The 26,364-nt window shown below is 40.0% G+C and overlaps 1 long non-coding RNA gene across 1 annotated transcript; it reads left to right on the top strand.

Moving 5' to 3' along the window:
- The first annotated feature begins 248 nt into the window (after positions 1–248).
- On the top strand, positions 249–20,012 carry LOC116721723 (uncharacterized). Its single transcript, XR_004339676.1, has 4 exons — positions 249–460; positions 18,888–19,256; positions 19,385–19,508; positions 19,924–20,012. It is a non-coding gene; the product is annotated as an uncharacterized LOC116721723 (long non-coding RNA).
- Positions 20,013–26,364: the final 6,352 nt, after the last annotated feature.

The raw sequence follows: 26,364 nt of genomic DNA on the forward strand, positions 1-26,364 counted from the left end.
AGGATGCAGAGTTTTAGAAGGTGTTGGGGAGAGAGGGGGGTAAAGTACTTGAAATGAAAGGGAAAGGTGCAAAGAGTTTTTGATTAGTGTGAGAATAGCAGGAAGAAAAAAAAAACATGAAGTACACTGAGTGATTTGGGGAAAGTAAAATGGAGGGAGGGAGCAGAGGAGGAGTCAAGGAAATGTTCTTTGATCTCTGTCTTATTTAAGTGGAAACGGGAAGGAATCACAAAAGTGTGTGTGGGGTGTGTGTGTGTGTGTTTGGTGTATGCGCTGATCCAACAGGCCATCGTCCTGATATGTCAAATCCCTGGATGGAGTAAAGAGAAGGAGACTGTAGAGGGGGTGTTCATGTGTGTGTGGGTGTTGGGGTGTACTGTATGTGTGTGCTGTAGCCAAGGCGGATGTTTTCTGAGCTCAGCAGCCGTGTCGGAGTAAGGACACGGAGAGAGAGGGAGAGGTGAGTGTAACGGAGGGGGGTAGAAGAGGGCGAATGAAGACGGGGGAAAAAAAGTGTGTCCCAGGAATTTGCAAATGAAAAGAGAAGGTTTTTCTCTTAATGCGATTAAATTTTTCCATTTCACCGCTTCCCCACCCGACAGATTCAGCTCTGTAAGAGCACAGATCGGCAACGCAATGCTGTCTCTGAGCCGGGGCGGCGGGTTGGTGGATGGGTAGGAAGGCAAGGCTAAACCCAGGGGGTAGTGAAGGAAATACTGGCACTACTTTTTGTAAACCACTTTGGCAGCAGGTTGTCTTGTTAACAGTTGGGCCAATGCACTGATTCAAGCTGAGGATTTAAGCATAGAAATGGACAGAAAGACAAATATGCATCCAAGATGGGAAAGAATAAACAGATTAACACCGGATAATTCCACTTTGTGATCATTTAATTTATTCAAACCTGGGGAGAAGTACAAAAATTCAACTTGTGGATTTTCATTCAGCTTTATTTCCTGGAGCAGAACACACAGTGATGGCAGCACACACACTTCAGCCATTTTAAACATGTTTGTTTTACATAAGCATACTGCACAGCAGCTTTTGTATCTGTACAGTCCATTCTTTCTTGTTCCCATTATAGTTGAAAACTTTTCTCATTTGGTTTTGTAAGAGCTACAGAGGTCAGACCAAAGGGCTAATTCTTAGCTAGTTTCTGTATTTTCACAGATCTTAGGCAGAGCAGTCACTCTGACATTTTTTTTATTATCAGAGTACGCAAAATCGTAGGATTCAAGCTTATTTAATCATCTAACAGCTCAAAGCAAAAACTTCCTTAGCTCTCAATATTATTCCTCCACATGACTGCCTAACACATCACATTCCAGCAGTTTCATGCTAGTACAAATTGCCCAACTTAAAACGTTATGTCACTTTTTTTAGCAATATATTGAGCAGGTGAATTTTTTTATCTTACCTTAACATTCCAGTCCAACACAGTGAATTGTTGGAAAAACAGCATTGATGCGCTACGGCACACTTTCTAACAATTCTCAAATGAAAAAAAATATATATAAACAAAACCTCTTGAGGTCATGTAGAGACTATACATTTGGAGAATTTTTTGGCCAATGGAGAGAGATCTTAAATATCTGTAATTCATGTTTAAACCAATCACCATCAAGGAAAATCTAACCTTTGAGCCCTGCTTTGGTTTGCCTGGAAATAACAGCCGTGAACGAAGTCAGTCCTGAAGAGTCAGTGTTTTAGTTTATTTACTGGTTCAATACACCTGAACCAAATGAAAGTTCATTAGCAGACCTCTGCAAAAATGTGTTATTCTTTTAGGAGGTAGTTGGACCTTTTGAATCAGCTGTGTTGAAGCAGAGACACCAGGTCCTGAGTAGAACACCCATGGCCTATGTGATGATTTTTTTATTTGTCTATTTTATTTTTTATTCATTTATTTTTGCTTTGACTGATGTGGTGAGTCGTTTTAGTGCTTCCTTACATCACTGCTCAGTTGGGTTGTCACACAGGCTTTATTGTTTTTCTTTTTCACTCCCACTGATGGGTGGTAAACACTGCTGAAAAGTGATGTGTGCCACTGGGAGAACTCACTGCACTGGAAACATATTTTCCTGATGAATACACTCTTACTGTCTTGGTGCCTGCTCAAATGGGCATAACCCAACTGCAAAACAAAAGAGTTGATCTACTGAGGTCGTGAGTGAGGAAAATAAAGATTATTTTCTTGGAATAGCTTTGCGGGGAGTGATCAGTGATGCGTTGCATGAAAAGACACATCGACTTGGAGAATTCATAAACTCCTGAAATACTGTGTGCTGCCTTCTACATGAACTGTGTTATGTTGACGGCAAGACATAAGGCAAAACATTTTTAAAAATTAGTCAAATTTATTCACCAAGTAGAAGACAAAAGACGAGGCGAGGTGGAGAGAAATGAGTTTAAGCAAAAACCAACTGAGAATTTCGAGAGGCTCCGCTGATTCCAAGGCAGAGTTTTAAAGATGCAGGCAAGCGATCCCCCCATCTGTGTGTTTGATGAAGAGGCTCAGCAGCAGCACGTCAAAAGCAGACACGCAAAAAACTTTCTGACAGATGCTGCTCGCTGGCGTCAGTTCTCCTGTAATTTGTTGAAGTGTTCTTGTATTTATGTATGCTGATTGCACGAAACGTTTAAGCGCGGTGCCAGGAGGCTGCCTTTTGTCTCTGTACTTAATTTACAACAAACAATACAGAGATACGTTTTAGGGCATTTCATTAAAGACAGCACCAGCACGCCTGCTATTTTCCTCTGCGGGTGGAACAAAATAATCTTGCGCTCCTCTCACGGTGAGTAGCGTGACGCCATTGAAGCGCTCTGCAGCACAGTGCGTGTTTGGCCAATTTCCCCTCCCTGTTTGTAGATTTGGCCGTGCTGGCCGTCTCTGTTGTTCAGATAGAAAACTCTCACCAGCAGACAACAAAACATTCTTTTATTTGGCTTAAAGCACTCGAAAGGTCAGACAGAAGTTCATTTAGTCATCCCTGCATCTGTTACCCCTCCATCTTAAGCAAAAAGGTAGTTATTTCTCAGGAAACCTCCTCTCTTGTGTGGGCACTGATGCCACTTGCATATGTCGGCCTTCCCATGGTGCACATTCACAATGCAAAATAACTCAATACTGTCATTGCTATCATTCATTACTGGTAGTCTTTTATAAGTTGCTATTCATATCTATAAATAGATTAGGCTCGCCAAAAAAAAAAAAAAAAAAAAACCCTCATCAGGCGAAGTTGGTCAATCTGTTTCTTGTGGATTTGGTCAGAAGAAAGCTTCACAGTGATGTGTTATTAGATAACAATATAGAAAAACGTTTCTCTTTGGGAACATTTGGTCAGTTATTGCACCAATCAGGTTAGCTGGCTGGGACGACTGTCATGTTAAGGCTAAAGTGACATCCAGATGCTTTTCAGACAAGTCCTCAGTAATCATTGAGGTCCATAAACCAGAACCTTTTAAAATATTTTTGTTTTCAATAGGATAAACTATTCAAAAATAAGAATTTGAAATGATTTGAGGCACAGCATCATGTCGTTCATTGAAACATGCTATGTATATAAAAATAGACAAAATAAAGACAGATGGGCGTGCCGTGGTGGTGTAGGGGTTAGCGCAACCCACATTTGGAGGCCTTGAGTCCTCGACGCGGCCGTCGCAGGGTTCGACTCCCGGACCCGACGACATTTGCCGCATGTCTTCCCCCCTCTCCTTCCCCATTTCCTGTCAGCCTACTATCATATAAGGGACACTAGAGCCCACGAAAAGACCCCCTGAAGGGGTAAAAAAAATAAATAAAGACAGATATGCAGTCAATATTTAAAGCTGAAACTAATCATAAAATGATTCTAATTGTTTACAAAAAAATAAAAAAAACACTGCATGACAGAGAACCTCTGGCTTGACATTTATCAAACTCTAAAGGTCAACTGGCTGTCACTCTGGAAAGATGCAAATTATTCTGGATGAAACTATATTAAAACTAAATAGGCAAAATGTGACACTCGAAGGCTGAAAGTAAATTCTTTAACGCATCCAACACTGTTTGTTTACTGCAGTAATAGTGGACTTCAGTGCATGAATGGTCCATAATGTTTTAACATTAGTACTGTGTGGCGATTTATTCAACCTATTCCCACAATAATCTATTGCAAAAAAAAAGTCCAAATGCCACCCGGGATTTTGGCATCATATAAATGCTTTGTTGTGCTTCACTGTTTGGCCCAGAGCGGCCCACAGCCCTATAAACACAAACAGTCAGGTTTACTGCCAGAATGCAGAGTGCCACTCATTCGCCCACACTTTGGCCTGTTGTAGCGTTGCTCTGCAGTCACTTCAGCTCCAAACTTTTGCTCTCTGTGCTGCTCGGTGCCTCTGTGCCAGTTGGATCGCTGACTGGTTCACCACCACGGAGATGCTGAAGAGGTAAATACTGTCATCCTGCAGCCATTGGGTCGAGCAAGGCCCCAAACCAGAACCTGACTGAGTCCAAAGGTCCCAGGTGTGTCTGTCTGTCTGGCTTACCGACATATCAAAGTAGAGTTAGATATATCTCTAAGCATATATATATAGATGTATTTTAGCACACGATTACTAAACGCAATTTTTAACTATAATTAAATGTGCAGTCACGTTTTTCAAACCTTTAGTTTTGTTAATTATGATGATATTCTGCTAATAATCTAATAACTACACAACTTTATGATTAGAATACTATGTCAGACCAATAAAAAGCAATGTTTTCAACACAGAAAATGTGGGTTTAATGAAAAGTATGTTTTAATATGCTTGAAGGCTGTTGTTTTCAAATCAGAGAATTGTCAGAACACATATACTAATGTATTGAAAATGACTACTTTGTTCTCAGCAAAATATGTTTTTTCAATGATACACACATTTAGACAGTGAGGTGTTAACACTGCTGCATGTATAATTTGAGCATCTGTCAAATCAGCTTGTTGCAGATTGTCTTCGGACATTTTGAATAAGTCTTCAGGTTAGGCACCCAAGCTCTCATATGCAAAGTGCATCTGTGGGGTGAATGCTACAGCATTTGCTTAATTTCATGCAGTATTATGCAAACACCCTGTGTAGGCTGGACAAAAATTCAGTTATCTCAGTAGTCAGATGACTAAAATTGAATTTGAAACTTGCAGCAAGAGCTATTACTTGATCAATTTCAGTAGTTATTGTCTTACCAGTAGGGGGCACTATTCAAGCACCGAAATGTATTTCTCAGTTGCTAATTGGTCTAAATATGAATTGAACAATTTAAATGACATCATAGCAAAAACACACTGTACTATGTAAACACTGTACTATGCACTGTTACAGCCAAGTCTAGTGACTTCCACACCCTTGATCCCTAATACCCATGCACCATTTAAACCAGTAGCGGTTCAAAACCAGCTCTTATACTTAAAGGACACGGCTGGATGCAGGCATGTTCCACAGAATCTGCATTTTCTATTGCTTGCAATTTTTAAAAATGCCAACAGAGAAACACTGACACCATCTTAACCTTTTGAAAAAAAAAGTTTTATCAATATCAACACCATTTAATTTTCTTTTATATTTTTCATTTGAAAACATGCAATCTTATTTGTCACCAGCTCAAATATGTCGGGTCTGCTTTAAAAATTCTGTAGTTTTCATTGCAAAAAATGTATATTGTCTTTACTTGTCACTGGCTTCTAAGTCTTTCACATTTCCCATCAGACTTCACAATGAGCTAAAAATGAAACAAAATGTCCTTGTAAAATAATGTAGTCTTGTCTTTTTTTCTTCTTCTTTCCAAGGTGTTAAAACAAATGATGATGTTGTTTTGGAAGCGTGGAGCCGAGCTGTCAGCCCGTCTTTGAATCTTTGAGTGATTTGCGGATCTCAGTTGCGTGACACGAGTCATCACCTCCTTTGCGTTGTTGGTGCATGCAGCAAATCATTCCAGACGAAACAGAGGAAACTAACAGAAGCATTCAAATTACAATTCACACTTTTTACCCCCCACCCCTATCTTCTGTTAGTTTCTGGGACCCTGGAGGCTTTTCCATGCTCACTTTGTTGGCATCCTCCACCGTCAGAGTGTAACGTCCAGGCATCCAGTAGATGGAAAAGGAAGCCTGTCATCCTGCTTGCCTGCCTGCCAGCTCTCAGCTTGCAGACAGACAGTGGGGAACTGGGTTGGCTACTGGAGCCTAATGGCTCATTCCCTCCTTCCTGGGATTGAAATGGAAAGGAATGTTGTTTACCTCAAACACAGCAGGCCACCACAGAGAAAAAGAGCTCAAAACACTGAATCTCAGGTATGTCAGGTCCGCTTTAGGTGAGACACTTAAGGAAGAACACGAAGCAGTCTTATTGTATTTCATTTGAAATACAATAGACCGTTGTTAATGAAATAGCTGATATAAATAAAGAAGTATACATATACAAATTAGTAGATAAAACCATGTGCCTTTGGATAATGTCCTCTCATCGTCAGTACATCCAATGGGATTAACACAATTTTACAAAATTAACAGTAACCTAGCTATTATATTTAATGTATTGTGACATCTATGTATACAAAACGCCAGCATGTGGTTGATACCTTATGATTTTGATTGACAATAATTGTTTTAAATGGCAACGCAAAGAAATCACAGTTTTCTGTTTTGTTTTCTTTTTTGGAAAATATTGTGGTCCCATATGACCATTAAACCAAAGTACCAGGCTTTCCTTTTGTTTCTAACCTTCGTCTGCTGATGTGCTGATTATATGTTGTTGGAGGCAAGCAATGTGACCTCACAATCACTGGAAAGTTGGCGGAGGGGCCATCATGGTGCCACTCGAGGCACGATTGGAGTTCCTTGTCCAAAATGTAATTGCAGGAGCCTCAAATGACATTGCACACCAACCGAGGCGTTGTCAGAAAGACCGCTGATGTCTCTGTTGGTGCATTCAAAGGCTTTCAGAGTTGGTCATGTGGAGGGTCCTACTGTATTCACCGGCTGGCCCCGATGCACCACCGAGAGCCCGGATCAAATTTGAAAAGGTTGAAAAGAGATGCGAAGCAGGAGGTCCGTTCCTGTCCTTTCCAAGGACGTTCAGGGGGCTTTAGTGTGATGATAAATGATGTCAAGAGAGGTCAAAGGTCATAATCAGAGAAGGAGGACCATGTGTCAGAGCTGGGCCAAAGACAAAAGCGTTCAAGTTCATCAGTAACTTTGTTCATAACATTCAGTACTTGAGAAAATTTTATTGTTTTGCTCAACGCCCCTCAAATGATACTTAAAAAAAATCCACAGATGGAATAGAAAACTGATTTAATTTGCTTATATTTTATTGTTAAATCATTCATTGATATATTTTAACCATGACTTATCGTTAAAGACCCTTTCAGATCAGGAGCAGAGGTAAAGTCGTACAATCTATGTGTGTGAGAGAGCAATCGGTGTTACACGCCTCATCTATAGGAGATAAAAGAGAACATAAAGCAACATAAATATTTCACAATAACAAGGCAACAAACAGACATTTACTATGTGAATATACAGCTTCTGTAATGATCAAGCAGCTAAATAATTCAGATAAAGTTTAGTGGTTTATATAAAAAAAAATTACATTTCCGCAGGGCAACATGACAAGCCGGTGTGTTTCTGTGATGTATTGTTGACCTGTTCATAATGACACAGGCTCCATCTCACCCACTGACCACTGGAGATACTCACCAATGCTCCCTGCAACCCGTACCAGGGTTGGAAATGGGTCCAGAAAATGTATGCTTTTAAACATTTTGATGCGTGTTGCTGGGCCTGGACTGTGTGGCATTTATGTCACTAGCAAATGTAGCTCCCAGCAAGACAGAAAGGGATGTGAAATCAAAGCTATGGTTTAAAAAGAAATTACATCTGATCAAAGAAGTGAGGAAAAAAACAACTATACCAAGGTTGGTAACTTTTTTTGTTGTTTTTTTTTTTTGTTGGGCTGATTAAATACCCAGAACACTCTGAATGAGTTTTGCCTAGGTATTCGTGATCAGTCTGCAGAAGCTAAATGAAAACACACGACCTATGGGGTGTTTCTAGTCTACTACTGTTTAAAAATGATGCTGCAGAAGCTTCAAAGAACAGCAGGAGTGTTATCTTTAAGACATGTAGGTGTTGGAAAAGAGCCTGATATCTGAAAATAAGCTGAAATGGAGCAGACAATGCAACACTTCTACTGGAGTGGAAATCCTACCTGAATCTTCTGACCGCTTCAAAGGGCAGCAGCTTGGGAACTGGTAGTCCACTGGATGGATCAGCCAGGCATGCTGAGCTTTTTGCACTGACCTTCAAAACACCTCAGGAATACATACGGACAGTCCAGGAAGCGGGGAAGCTACAGCTCTCCCACTGCTGATATCTATGAATTTATGACCTTTCTCTGTGCCTTTTCAATAGGTCTGTTTTGCCCCCAGGTCATGAAACCTTTTAGTTTTCAGTGTACAGACAGAACACAGTGAGATCATTTATTAAGAGGACCTTCTCCTTCAACTTAAGCACCGCATCCCGCAAGAGGTCAGACCTTAAGGTCTCCATCGGGCACCGACAGCTGTGTGGAAGCCTCTCGCCGTTATTACATGTCCTTCTGTTGGTTTTTTTCTTCTTCTTTTTTTTGCTGTAATCGTTGGCTCTGTTGATTACAGCAAGTATCACATGGTCTGTAATAAATGTTGGCGTCTTTTCTAAGACCTTGCTCATTAGCAGCAAGAGGTGTCTCATTTAGGTGGATGGAAGAAAACCAGGTCAATGCAGTTTAATAAGCTTTGCTCCGCATGCAAATTTAAAGGTGTTCACAGAAGTTTGTAGCAGAGCTTTCTGTGTTCAGTTTGAAACAGCAAGCAGGTTTAAATGGGCTTTAGTTTGGGTTTGCTAGGATGGTACTGTGGTCAGGTAAGCGGCTTCAGTTCAATATCACAGTGTCCTTTTCTGACACAAACTGCTGTTGCTGTGGGATATAAAGGAGAGAAGCAATTTATACACACCTTGTGTGCTGGCAGTATGGAGTGTTTACCTCTCCAAACCTGCATTACCAACATATAAATCATTACCACAGGCTACATTGTAGTGTATCATATTTACTAAACTATATTACCAATTGTTTTGACGTAGCTTGTGAAGAAACAAGTTTTGATTGTTTAATTAATTAAGTAAAGAATCAAAAGGGCCATCACTCACCAAAGTGCTTTGTTGTGACAGCCTAAATAAACAGAAGACATGCTTCCATAGAAAATAGTTTATTTTTAAAGAGAAAACTATTTTACTCTTTGCAGAGTTTAAAGAGTGAAACTTGATTACCGACCTCTCTCAGGTTTATTTGCACAGTTCATTTCAGCAACCAGGCAGTTCAAAGTGCTTTACATCATAGAAACATCATATGTTCACAAATTATGAAGCACCTCATTATCAAAGCAGATGCTAACTTTGGGATAGATTAGATACCAGCTAATGGTTGGCTTGATGCAACAGTTTAACAGCATTGCAGTTTTAGGACATAGCAGCCAGAGAGTCTGAATGCTATTAAAGTGAAATTACTAGATTTTTACATATTTACATATGTTTGCCCTGGTGAAATCTAGAAAAAAACAAAAATTGCTTTTAGTCTTAAAACAGATATACAGAGCTAAGATTTTGAAGGTTTGACAGGGAGGGGCGTTAATAAGAGACAGTCACATGAATCCAAGCACATCAAAGTGTGTTAGAGAGCTACGGTGAGATGTGTCGCTGGGTGCCTACATTTCATGGTAACCATGTGAATTGCCTAAATAGTGGAAAGAAGCTGGGAAAATTGAGAGTGAATGTCTTGTATGAACTTCTGATTTTGTGCTCGGGTGTGCTGAAAGAAGCTCTGGCTGCGCAAATGGCAGCACAGCAATACATGCTGGTTAACTTTTCTTCTTCTATCTGAGTTAAAACACGCCCTGAAAAATACACCAACAGCCGGGCGTCCGCACGTGGCAGCATCACTTGAGTCACAGTTATCTCGTCACCCCCTCTTTGCCATCAACCTGTTTGACCTAGCAGTTGCACGTACACACACACACACACGCCCACATGCATACCTACGCAAGCAAAACTCACAAACAGCAACACACATCAGATGCAAACATGTATTCCCGACAGGAGGCAAAGAGATGAAACAAAGCCCTGTCTTATTCTGACTCACACACACACACACACACACTCCTCTTTTCTTACCTCCTGAAGTGTAGACATTCACACCCCTCTGTGACTCTGACAGCACCACACATCTTTTATCACACACTTACACACACGCAAACACAAGTAATGACCTGTATGCGTGCGTGTTTGCGTGTGTGCAAACAGCGTGCACATTCCTGGAGCCGCTGACCCGGGCTCTGTGGGTAACCATGGCGACCACGGTTTCACCATGGAGACGACCGTTACTCCCTCTTTTACTCACCCTCCTCCTCCACCCATGCTCCCTACTCCTCTACCCCACCCTGTTGTTCCTTCTCGGTTTTCTCTCCGTGCTCCAGTGGCACCAGTTGGTTGCCAAAATGAGAGCCAGGTGGGCTCTTCATCATTCTGAAGAGTCATTTTCGGTCTTCCCCTCTTCCGCTCCTTGTTTTTTATTTTTCATTTTTTGCCCCACCCAGCTCTCTGCTTGTTTTGGGGGTTTTTTGGGTGTGTGTGTGTGTGTAATTATTCTAAACCTTTTCTCTTTGTTTTTGTTGATTGATTTGATGTTTTAGACAAACTAATCATTCACCTCAACATTATTTTGTTATTTTGGTTAGCAAAGTCTGATGATATTTTGTGTAATTCTATTTTTATCTTCTTTGGTTTTTTTTACAAGAATCAACTCGTTCTGTTAGCGAGGACGTCCTGTGTGGATGCAGCCAGCTTCCAGAGTCGCTGTGAAAGAAGTGCACTTCATATCACTAGACTGCTGATTTAAAGACTTTTACGTTAATTGTTAAATGAATGATTAAACCCTATTGTACCTACTGCCATATTTGATTTAAAGTAGTCTGCAAAACCTTGAGCTACCCATACTTTACTGTCTTTAGAAACCTTTTCAGGCTTACTTAAAGTACTTGAGTGGTATATAAAAATATTAGAATGATGTATAAAAGCCTTGAAGAAAAACGGGGGAAAAATCCAGTAAATTCCTGGCTCTGGGCCTGAGAGGTTTATCCTCCTTCAGCTAACTGCCCTCTGTATGCTAACTTTTAGTTCTTACTCTAGGAATAACCTTTTTGTCAAATTGTAATGTTAAATCAAAATGACAACATCATGCATAAATGGGAAGCGAAACAAGATTTAGATTTTTTTTCTTAAAAGAAGGACGACTTTCACATTTTAAACTTTTGCTAGCTTTTTCAAATAGCAGTTAGCACAGTTACCATGGCTAGCATGATAAAAACAAAGACCTCTGTGTTTAGACTATTACCCATAGAAAACAGCTTATTACCAAAACTCTGCAATTTTCAAAATTCTTCAAATCCAACAGCTCCATGACAAACAAAAATTTCTAAAAGCACTAAAAGGGAGAGATTTTTATACTTTTTAAGGATTAGGAAAGTTCACCCACACAGTTGTCACAAAGTTAGGCAAGCATAGAAAAACTGGACTGGATAACTGTCAGTACTCGAATACAGAAAATGTAAAGACAATGGTGATTCCTTAATTTCCCCCAAAATTAAGCTAAAAGCTCTGTATGTGGTTGTGACGGCCCTGCGGTGCGGTCCTGTGTGTGTGCTGTGTAGTGCAAGCTGTTTATCAATTAGGTCCTTGATTGTGGGAGGTGCCTCCAGACACCTAGGATGGTATATAAGGAGCGCCGTTCCATTAATCGGGATGGTGGCTGGCCGAACGCCAGAACCAGGCGCAGACGAGATCCGGACTCGGAGGCGGCGCTGGCACAGCTGACATCTTAGTGGGAGCTGAGACCTGTGGGGCCAAACCGGATCTACGACTAGGGAAGGACCAGGCTGAGGGAGCGCGGAACTGGCACGTCTTGGGCTTCCGCCCATTGCACTCCTATAAAATTGGTTGTTTTTAATAAATGCCTTTGAAGGGTTTAAAAACTGTTGCTGGTCCTCCCTATTTTTTTGTTGTGGCCATCCGAGCCGGGCCGTAACAGTGATGCATTGTCTTGTCAGCTGAATGTTTCATTGTTTTCGGTTTCACCAAACAGGAATCACACAGGGTTTGCTTCTAACCATATTTGCTGAGGCCAAGTTGCTCAGGAAAACTAAATATGTTGCAACATCTTTTAATAATGCGAGCATTTTTATTCTGCTGATGTGTCCTACGAACAATGAGAAACGGTGCTGGAGAAAAAGGACCTCTGATATGGTGACAAATATCAGCGACTTTACTAAAGGGCATAGTGGGGATCTCTTGTGTTACTATTTTGCCCATCCAGGTATGCAAGTCAGTCCTCCCACACAGCTGTCAGTAACTCTTGAGTCAGTAGCTTCTTTGCTTCTGCACATTAATGTGACTGATCCGAGTTTTGTGGGAGGTAATGTCTGACCTTCACTCAGCAGCTTCAGACAGGATGTCCTGCAGGTCTGTTACAGCGCACACAGGGCTGGCTGGCTGGCTCACTCTCGTATAGTTATCCTCAGCAAATCTTAAATAAATGGGAAGTAGGAGTAGTCTTTCCTTGGCTGTCCCCCAAATTGAATTTAGTAAGAGGAGTGATGAACTGCTCCTTTTTTGTGCATCTGCAGAGGTGAACACCATCTCTCTTCACCTGCTGCTCGCTGCACTTTCAAAAAGTCAATTTTTGTGAAATTTAGAAAGGCAGGTTCGTTTTAAGACTGATGACCGTGGATCTCTGAAATCTTATTAGTCCTGCTGAATGGATTCTGCAGACCTCTGGGTCAAAGAACTCACCACTTATAAAAGAGAGATGAACAACAACCACAAAAAAAAAAAAACTAAAATGAAAAATGGTCCCAATCAGTTCTAGTGATTCACACACAGACACAGGGTTGTCCTTGTTAAAGTGTAGCTAAGATGTGCTGAAAACCCATTTCGCCTGCATACCAATCAGCTTTATAGACACATGCTGGGTTGATATCTACTGACACTGACAGAGCCTTCACACATGTCTGATGGTGTGATGGAGAAACGACACCGAATGTGTCAAAAAATGAACAGGCCTTGTGCATATTGGGGGTGAATCAGCAGTTCAAGGCCAATACGATGTCATGACAACACCACAAGTCTGATTCCACTTCACTTACTTTGTCACATCACATAGGTCTACTTACATTTGATTTTTTTTTTCTTACTTTTTTATTATTCCCTCTCCTTGGATTCTTGGTCTTTTGCTGTTTCTACACTGCTAGCTACGGTGTGTCGACGTTTTTGAAAATCAGAAGATACATTGCAAATAAAAAGAGAGTTGCAGAGGCCATTAAGCGCTGATTTAATTCCAGATACTTTGCAAATATGAGAGAACACAATGCAGGGTAGGGATGCACCTGGCATGAAAATTTGGGTCAATATTTTTATCCAATGTTATTATTGACATTATAGCAGATAACTGGTAAGTCCCAAGTATTCTATGTAGTATATATTTGGATGGAAAAAAACTAGTTTTTAGGCACATGGAAGTTGCATAGTCACCTTGGATTGCCCATAGTTCAGGATCTTTTTCTAACATTTCTTTTGTATGTGGATCAAAAGAAAAAAAACCTATAAACACATGGCTTTTCAGATATTGTCAGTGTATTTATCCATTATATCCGTAACAACACTCAGTAAAGATTGTGACAATATTCTAAGCAGCAGTAGTAATTGTAGTAGTGGCATTTCAAACAGTTACTCCCTCCAAGCATTTAGCATAGTAATTACAAACCCGAAGCAGCTGAATTATCATTGTCTTTTGTTCCATGAAATAATCCCATCTCTCTCCAAATCCATCCCTCGATCACAGAATTAATAATGCAGCCGCTAGATCCTTGCAAGCTTATAATTGTAAATGATGTTCCTGTCATTAGTTTTTCATTGGGTAATTATTGCAGTGCCTCGAAATAAATGAGATAATGTAGGTATTGATAATGAAATGGAGCATGTTAAAGAGCTGCGAATCAAAGTCCCATGGAGTTTTCCAACAGCCGTTGTTTTGAGACATCTTTTCCTGGGCACAAAATCCGCCTCATTTTTCACGTGAATTATGAGTCTTTTTTTTTTCTTTGTAGAACTTAACCTTTAGCTGAAAAACAACAAGGAACAGAAGCACATGCAGATGTACTATATATAGTAAAAGTGGAGTGAGGTGACTGGAAACAGCCCACGCAGTCTGTGTTCATGTTATTGCAGGGCGATGGCATCATGCACCAACAAAGGTGACACCACAGGTATTTAAGTCTTCCGCTGCTGTTTTTTTTTTTTCTCCCTCCCTTGGTGTTTCTTTTATCTCCTCGCTGCCACTCCTCATCTGCATTCATCTTTCCCGACTGATCATCTGCGCTGCTGTGCTGCTCGTCACCTGCGTTTTTCATCTCCTGTCAAATGATCTCTGAGACCGGCTTGAAGCCCAGACCAACTGCTTCCTCCCGTCGATCTGTCAGCCTCGCCCTGTTTCGTGATCGTCCTTTACGCTTGCATACAACCCCAAATCTCATCTCGCTGCGTGGCTGTCTCTTCCTCTGCCAAGAGTTTTTCTTTCCACCCTGACCAATAAAGCACTTTTAGTCTCTCGGTCAGAAGTAATACCTTCTTTATTCCAGGGTTTCCATCATTGTCTCGCTCTTTATGCTTTCCACATTTGGTCATTTTACGACTGCAAAGCGAAGTATATCGTATTGTGGTTTTTGACTGTGCCAGACCAATTCAAGGTATCACATACTTGGAAAATGAAACAGAAAAATCTGAAATGTGTGTAAATGGCTGCTTTTATTAGCAGAATATATAATATAGTGCAGCCAATGGCCTTATTAGTAAAAACTGAGTGATGTAAACCTCTATCATGTTGCTTAAAAGCGTAGTACAGTTTTATATGACTAGTAGCAGAATCCAACTTCCAAAGTACTGTTAAACCAAAGTGACCAATACTGAGACAGTTTTAGGCAAAAATAATCAGGAACTAAACAAATTTACACAAAAAATGTCAAAAGAACATAAAGATAGAACACTAAATAATCAGTTTAGGGAGGGTTAGTTATACTTTAAAGTCTACCACAAGCCAGATAGGATTCATATGAAACTTAAATTGAACTGCGAGCTGTACATGGTGGACAGCCAGCAGTCACACATCACACCATCCACGCTGTTTAACACAGCCAGAGCCACCATCTTTGGTTCTTGCCACATTGTGCTCTGGGGATGTTTGTCTTTAGCACGAACAAGGAATTTAGTCAGAATTAAAGGGAAGATGAACATGACAAAACACAGGAAAGTCCTGAAAGAAACTTTGTTTCAGAAGGTTTGAGACTGGGGCCGCCTTCCAGCAGGACAACACCCTCAAACATGCAGCCAGATCAGCTTTAAAAGTTGCTGAAAAGTGGTCTTTTCATTTGTACTTATGCTATTGTGTCTAACTTTTCCCTGCACGACCTTCACCACGTTGTTGCTTGTTATTCTCTCCCTCCCTCTCCTTTCCCTTTAATGTCGGCACCATTTCTTTACCTCTTATCTATCATTTCCTTTTGTCTCTTTCTGATTGTCTTCTGCCATTAGCTCACCGGTCTCTCCCGCCTTCCATCTGTTTCTCTTTCAGGCTCTTCGCCTCTCCTTCATCTTTTCTCTTCCACCGTGTCCCTGTTCTCCTCTCTCCCTCTCTTTCATTGACATTTCTCTGTTTCTCTCTCGCCCAGTGTCTTTGTCTTTCACTCTCTGGGTCTCTCCACCATCTTTGGCTCTCCTTGCCCCCCTCCCCTCCATCACCACCGCCGCCGCTCCACTCCATCACCACCTTGCACACAGCTTTACACAGAGACTTTTCTCATTAATATTCTGCCTGTGTCAGTCTCCTTGGAGTTGTCTGAGGGAATCAAATCCACCTGCAAATTCATCTTTTTATTCTTCTTATTCCCCCTCCAACTCAAGGTCTTATTCGCTCCTTCATTCTTCTTCTCCTTTCTTCTGTGCATTGTGAGCAAAACTAGCAGTCAGAAAAATTTTCCATGATTTTATAAATATAGACATAAAAACGGGGCATACCTTCATCATCAACCTAAAATAGCTCTTTAGAGCTGAATGTCTTCCACCTGGAAATTATGTCCCCTAAAATAAAAGCTGAGGACGTAACGTGGAAATGGGAAGTGGCGTGTTACAAATAAAAAAGATATTACCAAACAATGACAGAAAATGACTTTCTAGTTACTCCAGTGGATGCGTGAAGCTTTTGTATTTTCTTTCCATTGAGATGTATTGTCAGTCACTGAAGGGAAGCAATGCAAATAGTGAAGAGGCAACTAATGCATGAGTTTACCGCGAATAGTTTTATTCTCCTGCGAGGTAGCATTTCTAAAAAGGCCATGGGAGTACGACTCCGAAAGAGCGTGGACTCGCTTATGAGCTTTCAGCTGCACAGTCTGGGACAATAACAGGTGATGGTGGAGTGGAAGCCCCCTTTCCAGGCCAAGAATGGCCTTTTTTCTGGAGCTCATTCAGCCTCCTGGACGACAAATAGGATGGTTTTGTTCTAAGACGGAAAATAGAAAGTGAACCTATTTTTCGTGACGTCAAAAAAAATAAAAAAATAGCCAATGAGGTTAAATCTATTCTTACTTCTTTTTTTTTTGTACTTTATTTTGCTGAATTCTATAAAATGTTATTTATGGATGTCAGAGTACAAGGGAACACAATCCACACTTCGTATTAAAAACACTGAATATTATGTGTCATTTTCATTCCACTTTTCAAACATGTGCTATTTTATGTTGATCTATCACTTAAAATCATAATCAAATGCATTGTGGTGTTTGGCAGTAATGTGACAAAATAAATAATAACAAATCATTTTACCTGGCCATTGTCCCTCCGTGCATTTGCAAACTGTAATGTGGCTCATTCTGTTGCTTTTGGAGTTGTGCATTTTTCCTTTAGAATAGCTCTTCAGCCCATGTGGGCGCAGAACTTGTGTCAAAGTAGCATTTGCAAGGGCATTTGTTTTATTTCTGCACATTATATACCACAACCCGATTATTGTGACTGCCTTCTTCCCAAATGGTCTGATGACTGGCACCTTCAGGAAATTATACCAGAGGACGAACCAGATGGATGCTGATATAAATATAGATGGTGTCAATTTAAAGTCCTAATACTGACACTTTGTTCATGTAAAGATACAGATATAAAGCCTGCTTGTACACTGAGTCAGAAAAAAGTGGTCAGAAGTGAAAGTAAGTCTTCAGTGTTGTATAAATAACCATCTGATCCAAACATGCCAGGCTTTTAAATGTAGAATATTGAATCCTCAAGAGTAGTGGTCCACAAGTAATAGTAATAAATGTACCTTTATTTATTACTATGGGTCAAGACTTGGCAATTTTGGTGGCCCGGGGTGGGGGTGAGGGGAAGGAACCATCAGATAATGCTTCTGCATGTTGGTGTCCCTATTAAAGCCTTTATTTATTTTTTTTGCCCCAATTTTCCCTTTACGACAATCTTACAACATCCTGCAGTGTGTGGTGTGTTACGTGGTGATGTGTTGAATATGCCCGGTCTAAAATCAGGCATATTTATCAACATTGTCTTGGCCCGATTATCACAGCCTGTGGGGTTTTCCCTGACTGGAAGCGAGAACGCAGCCTGTTGAATGTGTCAGGTAGCCAATCAGAAAGCGCGGTGACGTAAGAACGGAGAGGACAGCTGACATGGCGCAACTGAGAGTCCATCGGGGGTGATATATGGAAATGTTTATTACTATATGTAAAGGTCATTTTTATATATGCTTATTATATTTCATTATGTTTATTCAGTTAAAAATGTTAATTGCGAAAAAACAAAACTCGCCTCCAAATCATAGTGCAGCAAATAGAGCGGCTGCTCCCGCCGTCTTTTGTCAAACGCCTTTTCTTTTTGTTACGTCTTTTATCGTACCAATTGGTCCACGGACCGGTACTGGTCCGAGGCCCAGGGGTTGGGGACCACTGCTCAAGAGCACTTAAAATGCTTCAGTTAAATCTGGTATGTTCTTCTCGGTATGTAACAAACACACACAGGAACAAAGCATTAGGAATAAGGTTGAATACTTGTAACAGCATGCTGTTGGTTTTTGTTCATGCCAAGCAGAAGCAGAAGGGTCAGGGGCGTTCATTCAGATTAGTGGGTTAAAATTTGGATCCAGGTGACTGCTGGAGATAAAAGCTGCTCAAAATCACAGAGCTGCCCATATTAAGTAAGAAATGGAATTAGAGTCGCAGCTAAGACATGAAGAGATGTTCACTGAGACATGCAGGTTAACTGCATAAGCAACAATTTAGCCTCTGATTTCTGTTACTCAGTACAACACTGAACTGCTCCAGTCACATTTTACACACTGTAGTGGCAGAGTTATCTGTATTTATATACTGTATATATACATATTCATTTGTATGTATGTATATATATCTATATATATAGATATACTGTATATATAATGCAACTCTTGGCTGCAGCTTATGCAGGCTGCCTTGGTTTGGTTTGTTTTAAATTGCGTCATGTTTTAAAATTTTGGAAACTGGATTTAATAGTTCTTTGTGAGATCTTCAAATGTTGACTGTTCACAGTCAACCTGAGTACTTTAAAGTTTTTTTTTTTAGTAAAACAGGCACAGTGCATGTGCATGTCACACTTTTCAGATTTCTTTTTGTTTATAGAAAGCTTTTGAAAAAAATCTGTAATTTCTCTTCCACATCATATTTATGCATTTCCTTGTGTTTGTACCATCAGACTACCAAACAGAAATGCTGCAACAGTGAATGAAGAACATCCTACGCGAAGAACAATTACCGCCGCGACCTGTCTTGGCTTCTTTGCAGTAGATCCTAGAGCTCCTTTGAGCTAATTCACACGAGGGTAGCAGAGGTTCCCTGGTTGGAGATGAACTCCACGGACATCAAAGCCGTTTCTACAGCAGCGCCACAAGGAGAGTTTAGAGTCTGGAGTAATTAATGCTGGCACACAGAGACGTCTCTGTCCAAAGCTGCTAGGAGAGAACAGGGGCTTTGGTGGAAATACATATCCCACCTGTGGGGTGGTGCGGTGATTAGTGCTATCACCTCACAGCAAGACGTTCCCCGCTTCAGACCTCAGCTTCAGGTATTCCTTTGGAGAATTTGCATGTTTCTTTTGTGGCTGTTTGAAACTTTCTTCTTTACTCATTCTAAAATATGAACACTTTAGGTTTGCTTCTACCTTATTAACTGATTTTGCTCTATGCATCGTAGGAAGCAGCTTATGGTTACACTGGGATGGGATACGAGCAGCCTGATGAGTGCTTCTGTCCAGCGTTTTAAAAATATGAACCGGAGAGATGCATTTGTGTGTTCTGCATATCACAGTCAGTTTAAGGTGAGTTTTATACAAACAGGCTGCTGAGGTGTTACCTGTTTACATAATTTGTCATTAAAAAAACCCTACCATTATATTGAATGGGAAAAGGTAACGAGTTCATCATGTTTGGTTTATTAATACTCTATTATGGCTTTTTAAAAATCATTTACCAAATGTAGCATCACATGGATAACATAATTCATTGCTTTCCATTCGATCTAAATGGTCTCATCTAAGAGTTGCACGAATATATTTCTTCAAACAAAATGCAGCAACACTGCAGCATATGTGTTTTCACAATTAAACCCTACCCTGCTGTTTACTCCATGGCACACCAACCCTAACTCCATCCTACATGCACCCTGATCTCCTACTGAGCAGACATTATGTTTTATATTCACTTTTTATTTCGGTTTTCTGTTGCTCTTGGCAGATCATGTTGCATGCTGGGTGCATGTAACTCCTGGAGGCTTCAGAGACGGTGAAAAAAGTATATATGGCAATAAAGCTTTGTGATTCTGACTCTGATGTTAATCAGCTTTTTCTTATTACTACCTTTCTGGTCATGTGCATTGTGTTCAGCTTTGTGGTCGTTCTTGCTGTTACCTGGAAGTCATAAAAGGTGCTCCTCAAGGCTTTGTATTAAAGCCAAAATCTTCTACAATTTAAATTCAAAACTTTTGGTCTGATGCATGTCTCCATGTCTTTGCTTTTGGCATATTTATTTACCCCTCTGCAAATGCACTTGCCCTGGGACCTGTTAGTTGCCTTTGACATTACTCAGTCACATTTATTCACCTGAAATTGTTACCAAATGCTGAAGAACAACTACGTAAATGAAAATAAATGGTGCTGTTACATCAGCTTTTATGTCAAGTTGACAAACTCCAATGGAATTTTATTTTTTTAATTTATTTTTATGAATGTATTTGTATGTACTTGTGGAAAACGCTTCTTTAGGTCCTACACTGAACACTTAAAAACAAATTAATAAAAAGTAGGACACTTCCTTCACAAATGTCTCATGTTTCTTATTGGAAAATAACAAATAGAAAACTTGTTACAATGTTAATTCTTAAATAAATTAACAACAGTTACACTTTTTTATTTGAACGCTGCTGTTTGCTCTTTCAAGTCTGTTCATCCAAATAACCATAATTAAATAGTAACAAGATTCTAAAACAATATTTTTGGAGCTGCAATATTCATTGCTTTACATTATTTTAGCTGTAACATCAATAAGGTTATTATGATGCGAGAACCTTTTGTCCTTGCCTGGCTGGAGTGGAATATTTTCATTCACAAATAAATTACTGCTTTGCTGCCACTGAAATTAGGTTCCTATAAGTTACTCAAACAAAGCAACTATAGTCTCCACTCAAGGTGTTTTATAGCAAACAATGTTCCTTTAGTTTACACAAGGCTTGGCGAAAATTGCTTTTTCCTGAGAAGCCGCTGTCCAACCTAATTAGAGTGGTTGATTTTAAGCCCATTTAAGAACAATAAAGAAAACGTCAGTGGATGGTTATTTCTTTTTTTCATCTATTTATTGCAAGCCTCTCGTGTTGTTATTACCTTTATTACCCTGTATGTTTGCTTAAGAAGGTCTCTCTTGAATGTGATGACGGGTTATCAGGAACGAATGCAGCACATTAAAACTAGAATTAACTAGACCATCAAGGGCTTGGAGGGAATCCTCCAACTCATTCCAACCCACACCTTTTCAGGGAAAAAAGTTAATATTAGCTAGGGCAGCTTGAGAAAAAAAAAAAAGAAGATTTTTCACAAGATTTAATTTAATTTCTCCGTCTGGAGCAGCCCCATGCTATTTTTTCTGATTACACCTTCCATTGTCCACAAATAGGAGCTATCTCACATACGTCTTGGAAATCTGGGATTTTTCTGGTCCGCACATCGCCAGTGTACAGTGAAAAAATCAATATTGAGACATTCATGAAGTCATTAAAGCCTGAGGGCAGCTATTGCTTAGACACGAGAAGAGTGGCCCTGATGATTTGTTTCCTTGACTTATCTCTTTTTCCAAGAGGGGAGCTAATGCCCTCAGTTCACAGCAGAAGCTTTTAGTAAAACCACCACACCTCCAACTGCTCAGATGGTATTGCACTCTGCATATGCATTCCCTTATGTGTTTTTATTTATCATAATGCAGGTGTAGCAATTATCCGTCTAATTTTGACGATTTCCTTACTTTTCTATTGATAATCTGCCAGGGGTTCATGGAAAGAAAACCAATAAGATTTGAATCTACATCTTGATTTTCACCAGTGTGAAAATCATGATGCTTGGAGACATTTTCGCCTTTTGTCTCCAAGCAATCACATAATTCGGTGTTATTTTATTGGCATTGTATTTGCTGGACTGGAACATACAAAAATCTAATTGTGAAATATGGGAGGACATTTTTACATTTTTCTTCAGAAATTGTTCTAGACAAAATAAGTCTAAAAATTCTTTAAAATAACATTCCTTTGCATTTGTTCACAATTTGATTTTCTTGTTGACAAATTTTCTACTACAATGTGTGAAGCAGAAGCTAGAAGAGAAGGTAATTAGTATTAAGAGGCTGATTCCTGGTTGAATTTAGAGCTGCGTAACTTCAAGTAAGATCTCTGAGACGTTTGAGGGGAAAAAAAAAAGACACTCACATTTGGAGCAGTCCTACTTCATCAGAAGAAATGGTCTATTGTTGTATAAAAAGACCTTTCGCCAAGCTAGAACAGAGTATTTGTCATCGTTAATCAAGGTGAACAAGAACAATCTTTCTTTTAAGACATTAGCCGAACTTCCACAGAGCCGTAGCTCTATGTAGCTGTCCAGTCGCTCGTCCCTCAGCACCGATGACCTCATGGGATTCTTTAGAAATAAAATGAATCCTTTAAAAAGTAAAACCATCAGCATCCTCACAAACATGATTACTATATCTTTATTAAATGAGGCTGTATTAGAAAAAAAAAACTGTGATTAGGGTATATGTAGTGTTGGCTTTCTGACACACAAACTGCTTTACATGTAGGTTGGAAAGTTCAAAGTTCACTTTTGGTCTCGTCTGACCAGAGCCCCTTCTTGGACTGGACTTCCTACAAGCATTGCTTTCTTCTTGCTTGAAGGCCGGGTGTGTGGAGTTCACTGATAATAGTTGTCCTCTTAACAAATTGTCTCATCTGAGCTGTGGACCGCTGCTCCTCCTCTCAAGTTACCAAGTGACTCTTCGCTGTTTCTCTGCTAAATCCAATATTTGGCCAATCTTTTAGTTCATAAAATTCCAAAGTCTTGGAGGGTTTACAGATTGCAATTTTTTTTCAGTTGTCCTTTATGGATTCAACATTTTTTTTATAACCTAAACATGCAATAAAATTCTCATAATCTTTAACCTTGACCGTGTTGTGTGTTCTTTGGTTGTCTATGTAAAACCCCTATGACCTTCACGTGTCCACTGAAATTAAATTACATCTACATAAAATCTATTTACTAATCCATTGACTCCTGAAAGCAGCTTTTTTTAATTGGATTTTCTCCAGGGTAGTGGAGAATTATATCATATTAATAAGCTACCTCTTCTGAAGTAACATTTTGAAATAAAAGTGGTTTTCAGGGTATTTGTGTAGGTACTTTATACTTTTCCTTGAATAATATTATTTTGAAGTAAATCCACTCTTACTTGAATGCAATATTTGGTTATTCTATCCACTTTAGTCACTTCTCTGTGTCAAGAACAAGCACCAAGCAAGCATCAGACGGAGACAGACGCCCACACAGACGTATGGCACAGGGAGACGTCCTGTCTCTACACAAGCTGCTTGGTTCTAATGACATTTTCTGTCTGCAGAGCTTTCTGTGCCATTTGGACGGCAAGTGAATATGGGGTATACAGCTGATCTCATTATTGGAAGCAGGATACGCTATTCAGACATATCTTTGAATGTATGCGTTTTGAGATTAAGCCCTGTCCAAGGAGAATCTTGTTGATCTTGCCAATAAGGTTTGTCTGACTTTAGATGTTGGTTTTGATTGTTACTAATGGTTTTTTGATTGTAAAAACAAAAACAGGTAAAGTTTTTTACATGTGTTTTTCTGCCCTAATTTGATCATTTGCAGAGATGTTATTCACACTGATTCACTTTTTTATCTTATTATTAGTAAATACATGAGATTTTATAAATTTGACTGTCAGAAAACGTCATTTCTGAAAAATTATGACTCAAGTAATACTTGAGTTGTCTTTTAACCAAATAATTGTTGGCACTTTGTTGATGACTTCTCTTGGCACGGAGAATCTTTGACTTGTCCACCCAACTGTGCAGGGGTAAAAATGCTTTTATACAAGATTTAATAAAGTCTGTGCCATATTTTAAAAATCCTTTATCATTTCCTCTTCACTGTTTGTGAGCCAGTATCACATTAAATCCCAACACAATAGCTTGAAAATGTTCAGCTGTACAATCACAAAATGTGAAAAAAAATAAATAAATAAAAAATATTCAGGCATTCAGGCCCTGCATATTCTCTCAAGCAGGATGAAAAGAAATGCTTGAGTATGAACATCTTTGCATCCTATCTGAACAGGTGTTTATCAGGACCTGGACTCTGGTCCGTCCCTGCTTTGGCTCTGCAGCACAGTGCTTCAATCAAAACAGGATGCAAAACAGAAGCCATTTTCCCATTGTGTGGACGTTCCAGGATGGCAGGAGATCTCTATGAATATGACCTGAAATTGCGCGCCGCTGGTGAGTAAATTTAGCCGGCCGAGAGCAGACTGCGCTCCATCATTCCACCTCTTCCTCCCTCCTCCTCCTCCTTGTCCTCTCTGTCTTTCTGACAGGCCAGTGAGTCTCCTGGTGAGAGCTGACCTTTCTCCTGAAGGAGAGACGGAGCGAGAGGCGGCAAATGAAGCGAGAGGAGGAGTGATGGGGCTAAATGAGTGAATGATAATTCACTGGGATCGACAGATAATTGTAGGAGAGAGATGCATGATGTTGGGATGGGCGGTGAAGTGAATGAGAGACGTGGTAATGTGTTTGCGTGTGTTGAGCATCACACTTGGTAAAATTTGAAGAAAAGGAGGAGTGTGTGTGCATGTGTAGGGGGTGTGCGTGTGCGTGGAGGGGGGCTGCCATATGCTCATTGTAGAGTGTGTGTGGGGTGAACTGATGGTAAATAGAGATATTTGGAGCGTTTGTCTTGGCATCACACTGGGAGAGGCTGTCTGCTTCTGTGCATTATGACATCAATGGTTTACCCTAAAAAAAAATTACACACACACACACACACACGCTAAAACACAACTGTGAGTACAGCTGGTTAATACACAGTTGCTGCTTGGGTACACCCAAAGCATGCATTTACATGAAAATGCACACATGATTGCAAGCTGCAGGTGTACGGCACTTAGAAACGCACACGCGCACACACTTCTTGCTGCAGTCCTCGGTATTCACACACACGCCCACACGGCAAGTTACACACATCATCAAATGCAAACGCACTCAAGTGGAGCGAGAAGAAAACCTGTTAACACTCTCAGAGGGAAACGTGCTAGACGCTGAAGTACTCGGGAACAAATTGTAGAGTGGTTACACAGAACTATGCATGTTTAAAATTCTGTGCGGGAGATTTTAACCTGAATGCATGCTGACCCGCGGGGACTTAAAAACAGGGAACAAAAGAGGAAGAAGGATCCTCAGAGTGATAAAAACCAAAAGCTGGAGATGGTTTAGCGACATAAAAAAATATTTTTACAGCAGATTAACAATATCTTTGAGAAGTAAGTGAAATAACAAAAAACAGAGAGGTGCATTCTATTGAGTTCACCCCATGGTTCTTTGAGAACCAACTGGTCCTAAGATACTATTTTCTGTCTTTAAAACTCTGACCTTTACTATTTTTGACATGTTAAACTAAAGAAATGGGGGAAATGAGCCTCAAAAGATCAAATCTTTAACTGTTCTTTTCATAAAGTTTTGCAGATGTATCTGTTTTACCCGTTTCATCTGAGGGATGGGCAATTTTCATATCATTTATCATTTATCATTTATCGTGATAGATTTCTTATCATGATGAGAATTTTGATTAATCATTGTCACAATAAATTCCGATTAATGATATTTTAAAAGAACAAAAACTGTCTCTATTGTTAGTATTACTATTTTCTCCACTGATTGTTCATGGAGTGCATCAAACAATATCAATAAACTTGAAAAAAGGATTAAATGCAGTTACTATGTGCCGTTTAGTGATCCAAATCTCACTTCTTTATGTGGCAGGTGTCCTAAAGAAGTGATCAAATTTTTTTTTCCAAGAGCAGAATTGGTGTTTGTGTGGTTGTGTTTGTTGTGCCATGCAGTCAGTCATACAGTTACCTAAAAAACAATAGTTCTAACAGTCAGTTTTATTGTAATCACAACAGTACCACAAAAAATTGCAATAAAACTTTTAAGTCCATATCGCCCATCACTAGTTCATCCTATGAGTTTAGAAGTCTGAATGATTTCAATCTGAGTCTGTGTGAATTGTTGCCTCCATTTTCTGTTCTCAACTGATACAATATTCACCTGTAGCTGCTGTTGCCCTTTCCGTAACATCAAATCCATTGTCCTGTCATCAACAAGACGTTTCCACTACCGCTCGCCGGACATCATCTCTTTTTCGGACCAGTCTCCGCAAAACCACAGAGATGGCTGTGCCTGAATAATCCCAGCAGATCAGATGAGTCCGAAATCAGCAGACCAGCCCGTCTGACAGCAACAGCGTCGCCAAGTTCAAAGGAGTTACATGAACTCCTTTTCTTCCCAACTCTGATGCTCAGTTTTAACGTCTGCAAGTTGTCATCCCCATGTCTTAGATCCCTGGATGTGTT

The sequence above is a fragment of the Xiphophorus hellerii genome, chromosome 1 (assembly GCF_003331165.1).
Source record: "Xiphophorus hellerii strain 12219 chromosome 1, Xiphophorus_hellerii-4.1, whole genome shotgun sequence".
NCBI classification, from domain to species: domain Eukaryota; kingdom Metazoa; phylum Chordata; class Actinopteri; order Cyprinodontiformes; family Poeciliidae; genus Xiphophorus; species Xiphophorus hellerii.